Below are 24,632 nucleotides of genomic sequence, written 5' to 3'. Positions count from 1 at the left end.
GGTTACTATGGAGGTAGTCCTCACCTTGGACCAGGGTTACTATGGAGGTAGTCCTTACCTTGGACCAGGGTTACTATGGAGGTAGTCCTCACCTTGGACCAGGGTTACCATGGAGGTAGTCCTCACCTTGGACCAGGGTAATTATGGAGGTAGTCCTTACCTTGGACCAGGGTAACTATGGAGGTAGTCCTTACCTTGGACCAGGGTTACTATGGAGGTAGTCCTTACCTTGGACCAGGGTAACTATGGAGGTAGTCCTTACCTTGGACCAGGGTTACTATGGAGGTAGTCCTCACCTTGGACCAGGGTAATTATGGAGGTAGTCCTTACCTTGGACCAGGGTAACTATGGAGGTAGTCCTTACCTTGGACCAGGGTTACTATGGAGGTAGTCCTTACGTTGGACCCATTTCAAACTGAATTGATCCAGACTAGTCTGAGGAGATCAGATTAACTAGGGATATTTCAGTGTACAGTAGTTTGTGTCTGTGTGTTGTGTAGCTGTAGTGTGAAAAGGACTGTGTTCTGTGTCTAATCTCTTCTCACAGCCAGTGTGGATGACTGTGGACAGGCCTGGTCCTCATTAAATGCATGTCATTGGCGGTGTGTTCATTAGGCAGGTGACAGGCAGGGTGAAGGGGTGATTGAAGAGGTGCAGAAAGTGGTGATGTATCCAGGGGTGACAGAGGTGTTCAGACTGCTGTCTGTCTGTCTGTCTGTAGCTCAGTAATGATATTTAGGACCTCTCTCTCCCCTCTTTCTCCCCCCCCCCCCCTCTCTCAATTCAATTTAAGGGGCTTTATTGGCATGGGAAACATGTTTACATTGCCAAAGCAAGTGAAATAGATCAAACAAAAGTGAAATAAACAAAAGTGAACAGTAAACATTACACTCACAAAAGTTCCAAAGCAATAGAGACATTTCAAATGTCATATTATGTATATATACAGTGTTGTAATGATGTGCAAATAGTTAAAGTACACAAGGGAAAATAAATAAACATCAATATGGGTTGTATTTACAATGGTGTTTGTTCTTCACTGGTTGCCCTTTTCTTGTGGCAACAGGTCACACATCTTGTTGCTGTGATATAACACTGTGGTATTTCACCCAGTAGATATGGGAGTTTTTCGAATTCTTTGTGGATCTGTGTAATCTGAGGGAAATATGTATCTCTAATATGGTCATACATTTGGCAGGAGGTTAGGAAGTGCAGCTCAGTTTCCACCTCAATTTGTGGACAGTGTGCACATAGCCTGTCTTCTCTTGAGAGCCAGGTCGGCCTACGGCGGCCTTTCTCAATAGCAAGGCTATGCTCACTGATTCTGTACATAGTCAAAGCTTTCCTTAAGTTTGGGTCAGTCACAGTGGTCAGGTATTCTGCCACTGTGTACTCTCTGTTTAGGGCCAAACAGCATTCTAGTTTGCTGTTTTTTTGTTAATTCTTTCCAATGAGTCAAGTAATTATATTTTTGTTTTCTCATGATTTGGTTGGGTCTAATTGTGTTGATGTCCTGAGACTCTTGTGGTGTCTGTTTGTGAACAGAGCCCTAGGACCAGCTTGCTTAGGGGACTCTTCTCCCAGTTCATCACTTTGTAGGTGATGGCCTTGTTATGGAAGGTTTTGGAATCACTTCCTTTTAGGTGGTTGTAGAATTTAACGGCTCTTCTCCCTCTCTCTATAACGAACAGCATGAAGGTATGTACTGCTACAGCAATATAAATGAATCCACCACCGACTGGGAAATGTATGAATGATACTAAGCACCTTGTCCTCTCTTTCCCTAGATCCATTACTTTGTGAATTAATTGTGTTTTTGGTCATCATCCTATTCTCTGCATGCAACACATCCTGGAGGTAGACTACAGAGAGCCTCTTCAATAAATAGGTTTAGCCAGGGATGGTCTATCATTTAACAGGCTTTGGTTTAGCATCTAAAAGATATCTGCTCCCTGTATGGTATTGGAAGGATGGTTACTGTATATCCCATCTAGAGATCACCTCCCTGTATGGTACTGGAAGGATGGTTACTGTATATGCCATCTAGAGATCACCTCCCTGTATGGTACTGGAAGGATAGTTACTGTATATCCCATCTAGAGATCACCTCCCTGTATGGTATTGGAAGGATGGTTACTGTATATCACATCTAGAGATCACCTCCCTGTATGGTACTGGAAGGATGGTTACTGTATATCCCATCTAGAGATCACCTCCCTGTATGGTACTGGAAGGATGGTTACTGTATATCCCATCTAGAGATCACCTCCCTGTATGGTACTGGAAGGATGGTTACTGTATATCACATCTAGAGATCACCTCCCTGTATGGTACTGGAAGGATGGTTACTGTATATCACATCTAGAGATCACCTCCCTGTATGGTACTGGAAGGATGGTTACTGTATATCACATCTAGAGATCACCTCCCTGTATGGTACTGGAAGGATGGTTACTGTATATCACATCTAGAGATCACCTCCCTGTATGGTACTGGAAGGATGGTTACTGTATATCCCATCTAGAGATCACCTCCCTGTATGGTACTGGAAGGATGGTTACTGTATATCACATCTAGAGATCACCTCCGTGTATGGTACTGGAAGGATGGTTACTGTATATCACATCTAGAGATCACCTCCCTGTATGGTACTGGAAGGATGGTTACTGTATATCACATCTAGAGATCACCTCCCTGTATGGTACTGGAAGGATGGTTACTGTATATCCCATCTAGAGATCACCTCCCTGTATGGTACTGGAAGGATAGTTACTGTATATCCCATCTAGAGATCACCTCCCTGTATGGTACTGGAAGGATGGTTACTGTATATCCCAATGTTGATCATTGCTGTTGTGCTAGCACAGACTGGAATATGTTCCGGGATTCATCCAATGGCATTGAGGAATACACCACCTCAGTCACTGGCTTCATCAATAAGTGCATCGATGACGTCATCCCCACACTGACTGTACGTACATATCCCAACCAGAAGCCATGGATAACAGGCAACATCCGCATCAAGCTAAAGGCTAGAGCTGCCGCTTTCAAGGAGCGGGAGACTAATCCGGACGCATATAAGAAATCCCGCTATGCCCTCTGACAAACCATCAAACAAGCAAAGCATCAATACAGGATTAAGATTGAATCCTACTACACCGGCTCTGACGCTCGTCGGATGTGGCAGGGCTTGAAAAGTATTACGGACTACAAAGGGAAACCAAGATGCAAGCTTCCCAGTGACGCAAGCCTACCAGACAAATTAAATGCCTTTTATGTTCGCTTCGAGGCTAGCAACACTAAAGCATGCACGAGAGCACCAGCTGTTCTGGATGACTGTGTGATAACGCTCTCGGTAGCCGATGTGAACAAAACCTTTAAACAGGTCAACATTCACAAAGCCGCTGGGCCAGACAGATTACCAGGACCTGTACTCAAAGCATGCGCGGACCAACTGTCAAGTGTCTTCACTGACATTTTCAACCTCTCCCTGACCGAGTCTGTAATACCTACATGTTTCAAGCAGACCACCACAGTCCCTGTGCCCAAGGAAGTGAAGGTAACCTGCCTAAATGATTACCGCCTGTGGCACTCACTTCGGTGGCCATGAAGTGCTTTGAAAGGCTGGTCATGGCTCACATCAACAACATCCTCCCAGACACCCTAGACCCACTCTAATTCGTATTCCGCCCCAACAGATCCACAGATGACGCAATCTCAATTGCACTCCACACTGCCCTTTCTCACCTGGACATAAGGAACACCTATGTGAGAATCCTGTTCATTGACTACAGCTCAGCATTCAACACTATAGTGCCCACGAAGCTCATCACTAAGCTAAGGACTCTGGGACTAAACACCTCCCTCTGCAACTGGATCCTGGACTTCCTGACGGGCAGCCCCCAGGTGGTAAGAGTAGGCAATAACACGTCTGACACGCTGATCCTTAACACTCTGGGCCCCTAGGGGTGTGTACTTAGTCCCCTCCTGTATTCCCAGTTCACCCACGACTGCGTGGCCAAACACAACTCCAATACCATCATTAAGTTTGCTGATGACACAACAGTGGTAGGCCTGATCACCGACAACGATGAGACGGCCAATAGGGAGGTGGTCAGAGAACTGGCAGTGTGGTGCCAGGACAACAACCTTTCCCTCAATGTGAGCAAGACTAAGGAGCTGATCGTGGACTACAGGAAAAGGCGGGCCGAACAGGCCCCCATTAACATTGACGGGGCTGTAGTGGAGCGGGTCGAGAGTTTCAAGTTCCTTGGTGTCCACATCACCAACGAACTATCATGGTCCAAACATACCAAGACAGTCGTGAAGAGGGCACGACAAAACCTTTTCCCCCTCAGGAGACACCACTTTGAGGCATTGAGGAATACACCACTTCAGTCATCGGCTTCATCAATAAGTGCATTGATGACGTTGTCCCCACAATGACTGTACGTACATATCCCAACCAGAAGCCATGGATTACAGGCAACATCCGCATCGAGCTAAAGGCTAGAGCTGCCGCTTTCAAGGAGTGTGAGACTAATCTGGACGCTTATAAGAAATCCCACTATGACCTCAGACGAACCATCAAACAAGCAAAGCGTCAATACAAGATTAAGATTGAATCCCTGATCCTCAAAAGGTTCTACAGCTGCACCATCGAGAGCATCCTGACCGGTTGCATCACTGCCTGGTATGGCAACTGCTCGGCATCTGACCGGCATCTGACCGTAAGGCACTACAGGGGGTAGTGCGTACAGCTCAGTACATCACTGGGGCCAAGCTTCCTGCCATCCAGTACCTATATAATAGGCGGTGTCAGAGGAAAGCCCATAAAATTGCTACTGCACGGCATGCGATACCGGAGCGCCAAGTCTAGGACCAAAAGGCTCCTCAACAGCTTCTACACCCAAGCCATAAGTCTGCTGAACAATTCATAAAATCGCCACCGGACAATTTACACTGAACCCCCCCTTTTGTACACTGCTGCTACTCGCTGTTTGTTTGTTACCTATGCATAGTCATGTCACCCCACCTACATGTACAGATTACCTCAACTAACCTGTACCCCTGCACACTGACTCGGTACCGGTGCCCCCTGTATATAACCTCGTTATTGTTATTCTTATTTTGTTACTTTTTATTTTAGTCTACTTGGTAAATATTTTCTACTTCTTGAACTGCACTGTTGGTTAAGGGCTTGTAAGTAAGCATTTCACGGTAAAGTCTACACTTGTTGTATTCGGTGCATGTGACAAATAAAGTTTAATTTGAATTGCTGTAAATGTAATTTGCAAAGGCTATCAGACAGTTATAGTAAAACTAACCACCCATCAGACAGACAGGATGGACATTGGACAGACTGAACACCTACTGACAGTGATGTTGTTTTTCCCAGGGCCTGGCGGGAGGGGCTGGAGTTTACCCAACACCAACAGACGAAGCATCACGTGACTCTGGCTGCTCTTTAATCAACGGGCCCTCTGGGAAGAGAGAGAACGCTGTGATGCAGCCGCACGTCTTCATCTGCTGCCAGGACGCTCCATACGGCTCCCTCCATACGGCTCCCTCCGTCTGCGCTCGGCGTTATTAAAGTTCTCCCCCCTCTCTCCCCCCAATCCTCCCTCCTGGCTTGAGTGTAATAAAAGAAGCAGGGAGACAGCCGTATGAGGGGAGGGAGAGAGAGGCCCGGCTGCAGTAACCTTTGTAAAGTTCCATCCATCTACAGGTGTGGACCGAAGAAAGCAGGCCGTGGAGCGCTGGCTGCCAGCTGACAGGGACAGAAAGGGCATGTCAGGATGCTGCCTCCCTGTGAGATGTCCAGTACTCAAAGTGAGCCTGCCGGCTCAGTCAGACAGACAGCAGAGGGACAACTGCCATATTAAGTGGAGACCTGGCTGGAGCCCTTCAGCAGATGTAGAGGACTGAGGACGAGGCACAAGGCTCCCGATAAAGATGTTAGTCGTCTCGCATGGAATCCAAACTGAGAAGCTCAGTTGAAATAATGCTGAACCAGGAAGTTAGCATTCCAGACTAGAAGTGGTCTTAGCTGGGCTGGGGATACCTTTATCTGATGTGATTGATTGACATGAGCTGTATTAGGGATACTGAGGTCCCATTATCTGTGCACATCATCCTCCCTTTGTCCTTTGTCTGGTCTGAGCCAGTCAACCAGGTCTGGTGTGGATGTGTTCTATCAGGAGGGTTGGGATCTGCAAGCTCAGCTGCAAACTCCCAGAACCAACATGGCCTACTCATGTTTCCACTGTACAACGAGCTGGATGGACCACCTGAGACTGTTGAGCAGAGATACTCTGATGGCAGACTGATACAGACAGGAGGCTGGTGAGATACTCTGATGGCAGACTGATACAGACAGGAGGCTAGTGAGATTGATTGCAGCCAGCTGCTGATCTGTAGCCTGAACTCTAAACAGAGGAGCTGTGAAAATGGTTCAATATTCTCCCTCCGCAATGCCGATCACCAACACACAGGTCTACTGTTTCCATAGTAACCTTTCCTTCCTCTCTCTCTCTTCTTTATTGAGTTAAGTCCTTTCAGAAGAACACAGGGGGGCAGGAAGATGGATAGACTGTCAGAATGGGGATATTAGTACCTTTCTGTTGGTCTTTAAGCGATGCACATTTGCACAGTACATTTTATGCTGTGAGATTAAGTTCTTCTGTACATTCCTAATACTGATCAAATGGTTTGCCTGGGAAAGTCCTCCTACACTCCAGACCCTGGTTCGATCCCGCTGTATCACAACCGGGAGTCCCATAGGGCGGCGCACAATTGGCCCAGCGTCGTCCGGGTTAGGGAGGGTTTGGCCGGGGGTACGCCTTCATTGTAAAATAACAATTTGTTATTGACTTACTTGCCTAGTTAAATAAAAGGTAAAAAAAAAATATATACATATATATTTATTAAGAGACGTTTGGCTTTGAAACATCCATTTACATTTACATTGTAGTCATTTAGCAGACGCTCTTATCCAGAGCGACTTACAGTAGTGAATGCATACATTTCATAAAATGTCATACATTTTTTTCTGTGCTGGCCCCCCGTGGGAATCGAACCCACAACCCTGGCGTTGCAAACACCATGCTCTACCAACTGAGCTACAGGGAACCATCACAACCACACAGACAACAGTCAGATCACTAAACAGAAGAGAGAAAAATAGTTTTTATTTTCATTTCAGTCAAGTTTGTTCATCCATTCATGCTCAGTCTAACAAATCCAAGACTCCTGCTAAAACAGTAGACATCACAGAAAACCTTTCAACTAGACTACATGTAGAGGACATAAAGACATTACCAACTAGACTACATGTAGAGGACATAAAGACATTACCAACTAGACTACATGTAGAGGACATAAAGACACTATCAACTAGACTACATGTAGAGGACATAAAGACACTACCAACTAGACTAAATGTAGAGGACATAAAGACACTATCAACGAGACTACATGTAGAGGACATAAAGACACTATCAACTAGACTACATGTAGAGGACATAAAGACACTACCAACTAGACTACATGTAGAGGACATAAAGACACTACCAACTAGACTACATGTAGAGGACATAAAGACTATCAACTAGACTACATGTAGAGGACATAAAGACTATCAACTAGACTACATGTAGAGGACATAAAGACACTATCAACTAGACTACATGTAGAGGACATAAAGACACTATCAACTAGACTACATGTAGAGGACATAAAGACACTATCAACTAGACTACATGTAGAGGACATAAAGACACTACCAACTAGACTACATGTAGAGGACATAAAGACACTATCAACTAGACTACATGTAGAGGACATAAAGACACTATCAACTAGACTACATGTAGAGGACATAAAGACACTATCAACTAGACTACATGTAGAGGACATAAAGACTATCAACTAGACTACATGTAGAGGACATAAAGACTATCAACTAGACTACATGTAGAGGACATAAAGACACTATCAACTAGACTACATGTAGAGGACATAAAGACATTACCAACTAGACTACATGTAGAGGACATAAAGACATTACCAACTAGACTACATGTAGAGGACATAAAGACACTACCAACTAGACTACATGTAGAGGACATAAAGACACTATCAACTAGACTACATGTAGAGGACATAAAGACTATCAACTAGACTACATGTAGAGGACATAAAGACTATCAACTAGACTACATGTAGAGGAGATAAAGACACTATCAACTAGACTACATGTAGAGGACATAAAGACTATCAACTAGACTACATGTAGAGGACATAAAGACACTATCAACTAGACTACATGTAGAGGACATAAAGACACTACCAACTAGACTACATGTAGAGGAGATAAAGACACTACCAACTAGACTACATGTAGAGGACATGAAGACTATCAACTAGACTACATATAGAGGACATAAAGACACTATCAACTAGACTACATGTAGAGGACATAAAGACACTATCAACTAGACTACATGTAGAGGACATAAAGACACTATCAACTAAACTACATGTAGAGGACATAAAGACTATCAACTAGACTACATGTAGAGGACATAAAGACACTATCAACTAGACTACATGTAGAGGACATAAAGACACTATCAACTAGACTACATGTAGAGGACATAAAGACACTATCAACTAGACTACATGTAGAGGACATAAAGACACTATCAACTAGACTACATGTAGAGGACATAAAGACACTACCAACTAGACTACATGTAGAGGACATAAAGACACTACCAACTAGACTACATGTAGAGGACATAAAGACACTACCAACTAGACTACATGTAGAGGACATAAAGACACTATCAACTAGACTACATGTAGAGGACATAAAGACACTACCAACTAGACTACATGTAGAGGATATAAAGACTATCAACTAGACTACATGTAGAGGAGATAAAGACACTATCAACTAGACTACATGTAGAGGACATAAAGACTATCAACTAGACTACATGTAGAGGACATAAAGACACTATCAACTAGACTACATGTAGAGGACATAAAGACACTACCAACTAGACTACATGTAGAGGAGATAAAGACACTACCAACTAGACTACATGTAGAGGACATGAAGACTATCAACTAGACTACATATAGAGGACATAAAGACACTATCAACTAGACTACATGTAGAGGACATAAAGACACTATCAACTAGACTACATGTAGAGGACATAAAGACACTATCAACTAAACTACATGTAGAGGACATAAAGACTATCAACTAGACTACATGTAGAGGACATAAAGACACTATCAACTAGACTACATGTAGAGGACATAAAGACACTATCAACTAGACTACATGTAGAGGACATAAAGACACTATCAACTAGACTACATGTAGAGGACATAAAGACACTATCAACTAGACTACATGTAGAGGACATAAAGACACTATCAACTAGACTACATGTAGAGGACATAAAGACACTACCAACTAGACTACATGTAGAGGACATAAAGACACTACCAACTAGACTACATGTAGAGGACATAAAGACTATCAACTAGACTACATGTAGAGGACATAAAGACACTATCAACTAGACTACATGTAGAGGACATAAAGACTACCAACTAGACTACATGTAGAGGACATAAAGACACTATCAACTAGACTACATGTAGAGGACATAAAGACACTACCAACTAGACTACATGTAGAGGACATAAAGACACTACCAACTAGACTACATGTAGAGGACATAAAGACACTACCAACTAGACTACATGTAGAGGACATAAAGACTATCAACTAGACTACATGTAGAGGACATAAAGACTATCAACTAGACTACATGTAGAGGACATAAAGACACTACCAACTAGACTACATGTAGAGGACATAAAGACACTACCAACTAGACTACATGTAGAGGACATAAAGACACTATCAACTAGACTACATGTAGAGGACATAAAGACTATCAACTAGACTACATGTAGAGGACATAAAGACACTATCAACTAGACTACATGTAGAGGACATAAAGACACTATCAACTAGACTACATGTAGAGGACATAAAGATAATACCAACTAGACTACATGTAGAGGACATAAAGACTATCAACTAGACTACATGTAGAGGACATAAAGACACTATCAACTAGACTACATGTAGAGGACATAAAGACACTATCAACTAGACTACATGTAGAGGACATAAAGACACTATCAACTAGACTACATGTAGAGGACATAAAGACACTATCAACTAGACTACATGTAGAGGACATAAAGACACTATCAACTAGACTACATGTAGAGGACAAAAAGACACTACCAACTAGACTACATGTAGAGGACATAAAGACTATCAACTAGACTACATGTAGAGGACATAAAGACTATCAACTAGACTACATGTAGAGGACATAAAGACACTATCAACTAGACTACATGTAGAGGACATAAAGACACTATCAACTAGACTACATGTAGAGGACATAAAGACACTATCAACTAGACTACATGTAGAGGACATAAAGACACTACCAACTAGACTACATGTAGAGGACATAAAGACACTATCAACTAGACTACATGTAGAGGACATAAAGACTATCAACTAGACTACATGTAGAGAACATAAAGACTATCAACTAGACTACATGTAGAGGACATAAAGACACTATCAACTAGACTACATGTAGAGGACATAAAGACTATCAACTAGACTACATGTAGAGGACATAAAGACTATCAACTAGACTACATGTAGAGGACATAAAGACATTACCAACTAGACTACATGTAGAGGACATAAAGACTATCAACTAGACTACATGTAGAGGACATAAAGACACTATCAACTAGACTACATGTAGAGGACATAAAGACATTACCAACTAGACTACATGTAGAGGACATAAAGACATTACCAACTAGACTACATGTAGAGGACATAAAGACACTACCAACTAGACTACATGTAGAGGACATAAAGACACTACCAACTAGACTACATGTAGAGGACATAAAGACACTACCAACTAGACTACATGTAGAGGACATAAAGACACTACCAACTAGACTACATGTAGAGGACATAAAGACACTATCAACTAGACTACATGTAGAGGACATAAAGACTATCAACTAGACTACATGTAGAGGACATAAAGACTATCAACTAGACTACATGTAGAGGACATAAAGACTATCAACTAGACTACATGTAGAGGACATAAAGACACTATCAACTAGACTACATGTAGAGGACATAAAGACACTATCAACTAGACTACATGTAGAGGACATAAAGACACTATCAACTAGACTACATGTAGAGGACATAAAGACACTACCAACTAGACTACATGTAGAGGACATAAAGACTATCAACTAGACTACATGTAGAGGACATAAAGACACTATCAACTAGACTACATGTAGAGGACATAAAGACTATCAACTAGACTACATGTAGAGGAGATAAAGACACTATCAACTAGACTACATGTAGAGGACATAAAGACACTATCAACTAGACTACATGTAGAGGACATAAAGACTATCAACTAGACAACATGTAGAGGACATAAAGATTATGAACTAGACTGCATGTAGAGAACATAAAGACACTATCAACTAGACTACATGTAGAGGACATAAAGACTATCAACTAGACTACATGTAGAGGACATAAAGACTATCAACTAGACTACATGTAGAGGACATAAAGACATTACCAACTAGACAACATGTAGAGGACATAAAGACTATCAACTAGACTACATGTAGAGGACATAAAGACACTATCAACTAGACTACATGTAGAGGACATAAAGACTACCAACTAGACTACATGTAGAGGACATAAAGACACTATCAACTAGACTACATGTAGAGGACATAAAGACACTATCAACTAGACTACATGTAGAGGACATAAAGACACTATCAACTAGACTACATGTAGAGGACATAAAGACACTATCAACTAGACTACATGTAGAGGACATAAAGACTATCAACTAGACTACATGTAGAGGACATAAAGACACTATCAACTAGACTACATGTAGAGGACAAAAAGACACTACCAACTAGACTACATGTAGAGGACATAAAGACTATCAACTAGACTACATGTAGAGGACATAAAGACTATCAACTAGACTACATGTAGAGGACATAAAGACACTATCAACTAGACTACATGTAGAGGACATAAAGACACTACCAACTAGACTACATGTAGAGGACATAAAGACACTATCAACTAGACTACATGTAGAGGACATAAAGACTATCAACTAGACTACATGTAGAGGACATAAAGACTATCAACTAGACTACATGTAGAGGACATAAAGACTATCAACTAGACTACATGTAGAGGACATAAAGACGCTACCAACTAGACTACATGTAGAGGACATAAAGACTATCAACTAGACTACATGTAGAGGACATAAAGACACTATCAACTAGACTACATGTAGAGGACATAAAGACACTACCAACTAGACTACATGTAGAGGACATAAAGACACTACCAACTAGACTACATGTAGAGGACATAAAGACACTACCAACTAGACTACATGTAGAGGACATAAAGACACTATCAACTAGACTACATGTAGAGGACATAAAGACACTATCAACTAGACTACATGTAGAGGACATAAAGACTATCAACTAGACTACATGTAGAGGACATAAAGACTATCAACTAGACTACATGTAGAGGAGATAAAGACACTATCAACTAGACTACATGTAGAGGACATAAAGACACTATCAACTAGACTACATGTAGAGGACATAAAGACTATCAACTAGACTACATGTAGAGGACATAAAGACTATCAACTAGACTACATGTAGAGGACATAAAGACACTATCAACTAGACTACATGTAGAGGACATAAAGACTATCAACTAGACTACATGTAGAGGACATAAAGACTATCAACTAGACTACATGTAGAGGACATAAAGACATTACCAACTAGACTACATGTAGAGGACATAAAGACTATCAACTAGACTACATGTAGAGGACATAAAGACACTATCAACTAGACTACATGTAGAGGACATAAAGACTATCAACTAGACTACATGTAGAGGACATAAAGACACTATCAACTAGACTACATGTAGAGGACATAAAGACTATCAACTAGACTACATGTAGAGGACATAAAGACTATCAACTAGACTACATGTAGAGGACATAAAGACTATCAACTAGACTACATGTAGAGGACATAAAGACACTATCAACTAGACTACATGTAGAGGACATAAAGACTATCAACTAGACTACATGTAGAGGACATAAAGACTATCAACTAGACTACATGTAGAGGACATAAAGACACTATCAACTAGACTACATGTAGAGGACATAAAGACTATCAACTAGACTACATGTAGAGGACATAAAGACTATCAACTAGACTACATGTAGAGGACATAAAGACATTACCAACTAGACTACATGTAGAGGACATAAAGACTATCAACTAGACTACATGTAGAGGACATAAAGACACTATCAACTAGACTACATGTAGAGGACATAAAGACTATCAACTAGACTACATGTAGAGGACATAAAGACACTATCAACTAGACTACATGTAGAGGACATAAAGACTATCAACTAGACTACATGTAGAGGACATAAAGACTATCAACTAGACTACATGTAGAGGACATAAAGACTATCAACTAGACTACATGTAGAGGACATAAAGACACTATCAACTAGACTACATGTAGAGGACATAAAGACTACCAACTAGACTACATGTAGAGGACATAAAGACACTATCAACTAGACTACATGTAGAGGACATAAAGACACTACCAACTAGACTACATGTAGAGGACATAAAGACACTATCAACTAGACTACATGTAGAGGACATAAAGACACTATCAACTAGACTACATGTAGAGGACATAAAGACACTATCAACTAGACTACATGTAGAGGACATAAAGACACTATCAACTAGACTACATGTAGAGGACATAAAGACACTACCAACTAGACTACATGTAGAGGACATAAAGACACTACCAACTAGACTACATGTAGAGGACATAAAGACACTACCAACTAGACTACATGTAGAGGACATAAAGACACTATCAACTAGACTACATGTAGAGGACATAAAGACACTATCAACTAGACTACATGTAGAGGACATAAAGACACTATCAACTAGACTACATGTAGAGGACATAAAGACACTACCAACTAGACTACATGTAGAGGACATAAAGACTATCAACTAGACTACATGTAGAGGACATAAAGACACTATCAACTAGACTACATGTAGAGGACATAAAGACTATCAACTAGACTACATGTAGAGGACATAAAGACACTATCAACTAGACTACATGTAGAGGACATAAAGACTATCAACTAGACTACATGTAGAGGACATAAAGACTATCAACTAGACTACATGTAGAGGACATAAAGACTATCAACTAGACTACATGTAGAGGACATAAAGACACTATCAACTAGACTACATGTAGAGGACATAAAGACACTATCAACTAGACTACATGTAGAGGACATAAAGACACTACCAACTAGACTACATGTAGAGGACATAAAGACTATCAACTAGACTACATGTAGAGGACATAAAGACACTATCAACTAGACTACATGTAGAGGACATAAAGACTATCAACTAGACTACATGTAGAGGACATAAAGACACTATCAACTAGACTACATGTAGAGGACATAAAGACACTATCAACTAGACTACATGTAGAGGACATAAAGACACTATCAACTAGACTACATGTAGAGGACATAAAGACTATCAACTAGACTACATGTAGAGGACATAAAGACACTATCAACTAGACTACATGTAGAGGACATAAAGACACTATCAACTAGACTACATGTAGAGGACATAAAGACTATCAACTAGACTACATGTAGAGGACATAAAGACTATCAACTAGACTACATGTAGAGGACATAAAGACATTACCAACTAGACAACATGTAGAGGACATAAAGACTATCAACTAGACTACATGTAGAGGACATAAAGACACTATCAACTAGACTACATGTAGAGGACATAAAGACTACCAACTAGACTACATGTAGAGGACATAAAGACACTATCAACTAGACTACATGTAGAGGACATAAAGACACTATCAACTAGACTACATGTAGAGGACAAAAAGACACTACCAACTAGACTACATGTAGAGGACATAAAGACTATCAACTAGACTACATGTAGAGGACATAAAGACTATCAACTAGACTACATGTAGAGGACATAAAGACACTATCAACTAGACTACATGTAGAGGACATAAAGACACTACCAACTAGACTACATGTAGAGGACATAAAGACACTATCAACTAGACTACATGTAGAGGACATAAAGACTATCAACTAGACTACATGTAGAGGACATAAAGACTATCAACTAGACTACATGTAGAGGACATAAAGACTATCAACTAGACTACATGTAGAGGACATAAAGACACTATCAACTAGACTACATGTAGAGGACATAAAGACTATCAACTAGACTACATGTAGAGGACATAAAGACACTATCAACTAGACTACATGTAGAGGACATAAAGACACTACCAACTAGACTACATGTAGAGGACATAAAGACACTATCAACTAGACTACATGTAGAGGACATAAAGACTATCAACTAGACTACATGTAGAGGACATAAAGACTATCAACTAGACTACATGTAGAGGACATAAAGACGCTACCAACTAGACTACATGTAGAGGACATAAAGACTATCAACTAGACTACATGTAGAGGACATAAAGACTATCAACTAGACTACATGTAGAGGACATAAAGACACTATCAACTAGACTACATGTAGAGGACATAAAGACACTATCAACTAGACTACATGTAGAGGACATAAAGACTATCAACTAGACTACATGTAGAGGACATAAAGACATTACCAACTAGACTACATGTAGAGGACATAAAGACATATCAACTAGACTACATGTAGAGGACATAAAGACACTATCAACTAGACTACATGTAGAGGACATAAAGACTATCAACTAGACTACATGTAGAGGACATAAAGACATTACCAACTAGACTACATGTAGAGGACATAAAGACACTACCAACTAGACTACATGTAGAGGACATAAAGACACTATCAACTAGACTACATGTAGAGGACATAAAGACACTACCAACTAGACTACATGTAGAGGACATAAAGACACTACCAACTAGACTACATGTAGAGGACATAAAGACACTATCAACTAGACTACATGTAGAGGACATAAAGACACTATCAACTAGACTACATGTAGAGGACATAAAGACTATCAACTAGACTACATGTAGAGGACATAAAGACTATCAACTAGACTACATGTAGAGGACATAAAGACTATCAACTAGACTACATGTAGAGGACATAAAGACACTATCAACTAGACTACATGTAGAGGACATAAAGACACTATCAACTAGACTACATGTAGAGGACATAAAGACACTATCAACTAGACTACATGTAGAGGACATAAAGACACTACCAACTAGACTACATGTAGAGGACATAAAGACTATCAACTAGACTACATGTAGAGGACATAAAGACACTATCAACTAGACTACATGTAGAGGACATAAAGACTATCAACTAGACTACATGTAGAGGAGATAAAGACACTATCAACTAGACTACATGTAGAGGACATAAAGACACTATCAACTAGACTACATGTAGAGGACATAAAGACTATCAACTAGACAACATGTAGAGGACATAAAGACTATGAACTAGACTGCATGTAGAGGACATAAAGACACTATCAACTAGACTACATGTAGAGGACATAAAGACTATCAACTAGACTACATGTAGAGGACATAAAGACTATCAACTAGACTACATGTAGAGGACATAAAGACATTACCAACTAGACTACATGTAGAGGACATAAAGACTATCAACTAGACTACATGTAGAGGACATAAAGACACTATCAACTAGACTACATGTAGAGGACATAAAGACTATCAACTAGACTACATGTAGAGGACATAAAGACACTATCAACTAGACTACATGTAGAGGACATAAAGACACTATCAACTAGACTACATGTAGAGGACATAAAGACACTACCAACTAGACTACATGTAGAGGACATAAAGACTATCAACTAGACTACATGTAGAGGACATAAAGACACTATCAACTAGACTACATGTAGAGGACATAAAGACACTACCAACTAGACTACATGTAGAGGACATAAAGACACTATCAACTAGACTACATGTAGAGGACATAAAGACTATCAACTAGACTACATGTAGAGGACATAAAGACTATCAACTAGACTACATGTAGAGGACATAAAGACTATCAACTAGACTACATGTAGAGGACATAAAGACGCTACCAACTAGACTACATGTAGAGGACATAAAGACTATCAACTAGACTACATGTAGAGGACATAAAGACACTATCAACTAGACTACATGTAGAGGACATAAAGACACTACCAACTAGACTACATGTAGAGGACATAAAGACACTACCAACTAGACTACATGTAGAGGACATAAAGACACTATCAACTAGACTACATGTAGAGGACATAAAGACACTATCAACTAGACTACATGTAGAGGACATAAAGACTATCAACTAGACTACATGTAGAGGACATAAAGACACTATCAACTAGACTACATGTAGAGGACATAAAGACCTATCAACTAGACTACATGTAGAGGACATAAAGACTATCAACTAGACTACATGTAGAGGACATAAAGACACTATCAACTAGACTACATGTAGAGGACATAAGACTATCAACTAGACTACATGTAGAGGACATAAAGACTATCAACTAGACTACATGTAGAGGACATAAAGACATTACCAACTAGACTACATGTAGAGGACATAAAGACTATCAACTAGACTACATGTAGAGGACATAAAGACACTATCAACTAGACTACATGTAGAGGACATAAAGACTATCAACTAGACTACATGTAGAGGACATAAAGACACTATCAACTAGACTACATGTAGAGGACATAAAGACTATCAACTAGACTACATGTAGAGGACATAAAGACTATCAACTAGACTACATGTAGAGGACATAAAGACTATCAACTAGACTACATGTAGAGGACATAAAGACATTACCAACTAGACTACATGTAGAGGACATAAAGACACTACCAACTAGACTACATGTAGAGGACATAAAGACACTATCAACTAGACTACATGTAGAGGACATAAAGACACTATCAACTAGACTACATGTAGAGGACATAAAGACACTATCAACTAGACTACATGTAGAGGACATAAAGACTATCAACTAGACTACATGTAGAGGACATAAAGACTATCAACTAGACTACATGTAGAGGACATAAAGACACTATCAACTAGACTACATGTAGAGGACATAAAGACACTATCAACTAGACTACATGTAGAGGACATAAAGACACTATCAACTAGACTACATGTAGAGGACATAAAGACTATCAACTAGACTACATGTAGAGGACATAAAGACACTACCAACTAGACTACATGTAGAGGACATAAAGACACTACCAACTAGACTACATGTAGAGGACATAAAGACACTATCAACTAGACTACATGTAGAGGACATAAAGACTATCAACTAGACTACATGTAGAGGACATAAAGACACTATCAACTAGACTACATGTAGAGGACATAAAGACACTACCAACTAGACTACATGTAGAGGACATAAAGACACTATCAACTAGACTACATGTAGAGGACATAAAGACACTATCAACTAGACTACATGTAGAGGACATAAAGAGACTACCAACTAGACTACATGTAGAGGACATAAAGACACTACCAACTAGACTACATGTAGAGGACATAAAGACACTACCAACTAGACTACATGTAGAGGACATAAAGACTATCAACTAGACTACATGTAGAGGACATAAAGACACTATCAACTAGACTACATGTAGAGGACATAAAGAGACTACCAACTAGACTACATGTAGAGGACATAAAGACTATCAACTAGACTCATGTAGAGGACATAAAGACACTATCAACTAGACTACATGTAGAGGACATAAAGACACTATCAACTAGACTACATGTAGAGGACATAAAGACACTATCAACTAGACTACATGTAGAGGACATAAAGACACTATCAACTAGACTACATGTAGAGGACATAAAGACACTATCAACTAGACTACATGTAGAGGACAAAAAGACACTACCAACTAGACTACATGTAGAGGACATAAAGACTATCAACTAGACTACATGTAGAGGACATAAAGACTATCAACTAGACTACATGTAGAGGACATAAAGACACTATCAACTAGACTACATGTAGAGGACATAAAGACACTATCAACTAGACTACATGTAGAGGACATAAAGACACTATCAACTAGACTACATGTAGAGGACATAAAGACACTACCAACTAGACTACATGTAGAGGACATAAAGACACTATCAACTAGACTACATGTAGAGGACATAAAGACTATCAACTAGACTACATGTAGAGGACATAAAGACTATCAACTAGACTACATGTAGAGGACATAAAGACTATCAACTAGACTACATGTAGAGGACATAAAGACGCTACCAACTAGACTACATGTAGAGGACATAAAGACTATCAACTAGACTACATGTAGAGGACATAAAGACTATCAACTAGACTACATGTAGAGGACATAAAGACTATCAACTAGACTACATGTAGAGGACATAAAGACACTATCAACTAGACTACATGTAGAGGACATAAAGACTATCAACTAGACTACATGTAGAGGACATAAAGACTATCAACTAGACTACATGTAGAGGACATAAAGACATTACCAACTAGACTACATGTAGAGGACATAAAGACTATCAACTAGACTACATGTAGAGGACATAAAGACACTATCAACTAGACTACATGTAGAGGACATAAAGACTATCAACTAGACTACATGTAGAGGACATAAAGACATTACCAACTAGACTACATGTAGAGGACATAAAGACACTACCAACTAGACTACATGTAGAGGACATAAAGACACTATCAACTAGACTACATGTAGAGGACATAAAGACACTACCAACTAGACTACATGTAGAGGACATAAAGACACTACCAACTAGACTACATGTAGAGGACATAAAGACACTATCAACTAGACTACATGTAGAGGACATAAAGACTATCAACTAGACTACATGTAGAGGACATAAAGACTATCAACTAGACTACATGTAGAGGACATAAAGACTATCAACTAGACTACATGTAGAGGACATAAAGACACTATCAACTAGACTACATGTAGAGGACATAAAGACACTATCAACTAGACTACATGTAGAGGACATAAAGACACTATCAACTAGACTACATGTAGAGGACATAAAGACTACCAACTAGACTACATGTAGAGGACATAAAGACTATCAACTAGACTACATGTAGAGGACATAAAGACACTATCAACTAGACTACATGTAGAGGACATAAAGACTATCAACTAGACTACATGTAGAGGAGATAAAGACCTATCAACTAGACTACATGTAGAGGACATAAAGACACTATCAACTAGACTACATGTAGAGGACATAAAGACTACCTAGCCAGAGGGCTAGACTACATGTAGAGGACATAAAGACACTATCAACTAGACTACATGTAGAGGACATAAAGACACTATCAACTAGACTACATGTAGAGGACATAAAGACACTATCAACTAGACTACATGTAGAGGACATAAAGACACTACCAACTAGACTACATGTAGAGGACATAAAGACTATCAACTAGACTACATGTAGAGGACATAAAGACACTATCAACTAGACTACATGTAGAGGACATAAAGACTATCAACTAGACTACATGTAGAGGACATAAAGACACTATCAACTAGACTACATGTAGAGGACATAAAGACACTATCAACTAGACTACATGTAGAGGACATAAAGACACTATCAACTAGACTACATGTAGAGGACATAAAGACTATCAACTAGACTACATGTAGAGGACATAAAGACACTATCAACTAGACTACATGTAGAGGACATAAAGACACTATCAACTAGACTACATGTAGAGGACATAAAGACACTATCAACTAGACTACATGTAGAGGACATAAAGACACTATCAACTAGACTACATGTAGAGGACATAAAGACACTATCAACTAGACTACATGTAGAGGACATAAAGACTATCAACTAGACTACATGTAGAGGACATAAAGACTATCAACTAGACTACATGTAGAGGACATAAAGACATTACCAACTAGACTACATGTAGAGGACATAAAGACTATCAACTAGACTACATGTAGAGGACATAAAGACACTATCAACTAGACTACATGTAGAGGACATAAAGACACTACCAACTAGACTACATGTAGAGGACATAAAGACACTATCAACTAGACTACATGTAGAGGACATAAAGACACTATCAACTAGACTACATGTAGAGGACATAAAGACACTATCAACTAGACTACATGTAGAGGACATAAAGACTATCAACTAGACTACATGTAGAGGACATAAAGACACTATCAACTAGACTACATGTAGAGGACATAAAGACATACAACTAGACACATGTAGAGGACATAAAGACTATCAACTAGACTACATGTAGAGGACATAAAGACACTATCAACTAGACTACATGTAGAGGACATAAAGACTATCAACTAGACTACATGTAGAGGACATAAAGACCTATCAACTAGACTACATGTAGAGGACATAAAGACTATCAACTAGACTACATGTAGAGGACATAAAGACTATCAACTAGACTACATGTAGAGGACATAAAGACTATCAACTAGACTACATGTAGAGGACATAAAGACACTATCAACTAGACTACATGTAGAGGACATAAAGACACTACCAACTAGACTACATGTAGAGGACATAAAGACACTACCAACTAGACTACATGTAGAGGACATAAAGACACTATCAACTAGACTACATGTAGAGGACATAAAGACACTATCAACTAGACTACATGTAGAGGACATAAAGACTATCAACTAGACTACATGTAGAGGACATAAAGACTATCAACTAGACTACATGTAGAGGACATAAAGACACTATCAACTAGACTACATGTAGAGGACATAAAGACACTATCAACTAGACTACATGTAGAGGACATAAAGACTATCAACTAGACTACATGTAGAGGACATAAAGACTATCAACTAGACTACATGTAGAGGACATAAAGACACTATCAACTAGACTACATGTAGAGGACATAAAGACTATCAACTAGACTACATGTAGAGGACATAAAGACTATCAACTAGACTACATGTAGAGGACATAAAGACACTACCAACTAGACTACATGTAGAGGACATAAAGACTATCAACTAGACTACATGTAGAGGACATAAAGACACTATCAACTAGACTACATGTAGAGGACATAAAGACACTATCAACTAGACTACATGTAGAGGACATAAAGACACTATCAACTAGACTACATGTAGAGGACATAAAGACACTATCAACTAGACTACATGTAGAGGACATAAAGACTATCAACTAGACTACATGTAGAGGACATAAAGACTATCAACTAGACTACATGTAGAGGACATAAAGACTATCAACTAGACTACATGTAGAGGACATAAAGACGCTACCAACTAGACTACATGTAGAGGACATAAAGACTATCAACTAGACTACATGTAGAGGACATAAAGACACTATCAACTAGACTACATGTAGAGGACATAAAGACACTACCAACTAGACTACATGTAGAGGACATAAAGACACTACCAACTAGACTACATGTAGAGGACATAAAGACACTACCAACTAGACTACATGTAGAGGACATAAAGACACTACCAACTAGACTACATGTAGAGGACATAAAGACACTATCAACTAGACTACATGTAGAGGACATAAAGACACTATCAACTAGACTACATGTAGAGGACATAAAGACTATCAACTAGACTACATGTAGAGGAAGACTACATGTAGAGGACATAAAGACTATCAACTAGACTACATGTAGAGGACATAAAGACACTATCAACTAGACTACATGTAGAGGACATAAAGACTATCAACTAGACTACATGTAGAGGAGATAAAGACACTATCAACTAGACTACATGTAGAGGACATAAAGACACTATCAACTAGACTACATGTAGAGGACATAAAGACTATCAACTAGACTACATGTAGAGGACATAAAGACTATCAACTAGACTACATGTAGAGGACATAAAGACACTATCAACTAGACTACATGTAGAGGACAAAGACTATCAACTAGACTACATGTAGAGGACATAAAGACTATCAACTAGACTACATGTAGAGGACATAAAGACATTACCAACTAGACTACATGTAGAGGACATAAAGACTATCAACTAGACTACATGTAGAGGACATAAAGACACTATCAACTAGACTACATGTAGAGGACATAAAGACTATCAACTAGACTACATGTAGAGGACATAAAGACACTATCAACTAGACTACATGTAGAGGACATAAAGACTATCAACTAGACTACATGTAGAGGACATAAAGACTATCAACTAGACTACATGTAGAGGACATAAAGACTATCAACTAGACTACATGTAGAGGACATAAAGACATTACCAACTAGACTACATGTAGAGGACATAAAGACACTACCAACTAGACTACATGTAGAGGACATAAAGACACTATCAACTAGACTACATGTAGAGGACATAAAGACACTATCAACTAGACTACATGTAGAGTACATAAAGACACTATCAACTAGACTACATGTAGAGGACATAAAGACTATCAACTAGACTACATGTAGAGGACATAAAGACTATCAACGAGACTACATGTAGAGGACATAAAGACACTATCAACTAGACTACATGTAGAGGACATAAAGACACTATCAACTAGACTACATGTAGAGGACATAAAGACCTATCAACTAGACTACATGTAGAGGACATAAAGACACTATCAACTAGACTACATGTAGAGGACATAAAGACACTACCAACTAGACTACATGTAGAGGACATAAAGACACTACCAACTAGACTACATGTAGAGGACATAAAGACACTATCAACTAGACTACATGTAGAGGACATAAAGAACTATCAACTAGACTACATGTAGAGGACATAAAGACACTATCAACTAGACTACATGTAGAGGACATAAAGACACTACCAACTAGACTACATGTAGAGGACATAAAGACACTATCAACTAGACTACATGTAGAGGACATAAAGACACTATCAACTAGACTACATGTAGAGGACATAAAGAGACTACCAACGAGACTACATGTAGAGGACATAAAGACACTACCAACTAGACTACATGTAGAGGACATAAAGACACTACCAACTAGACTA

Source organism: Salmo salar, chromosome 17 (assembly GCF_965601325.2).
Source record: "Salmo salar chromosome 17, fSalSal1, whole genome shotgun sequence".
Lineage (NCBI taxonomy): Eukaryota > Metazoa > Chordata > Actinopteri > Salmoniformes > Salmonidae > Salmo > Salmo salar.
Note: the sequence above shows the minus strand (reverse complement) of the source record.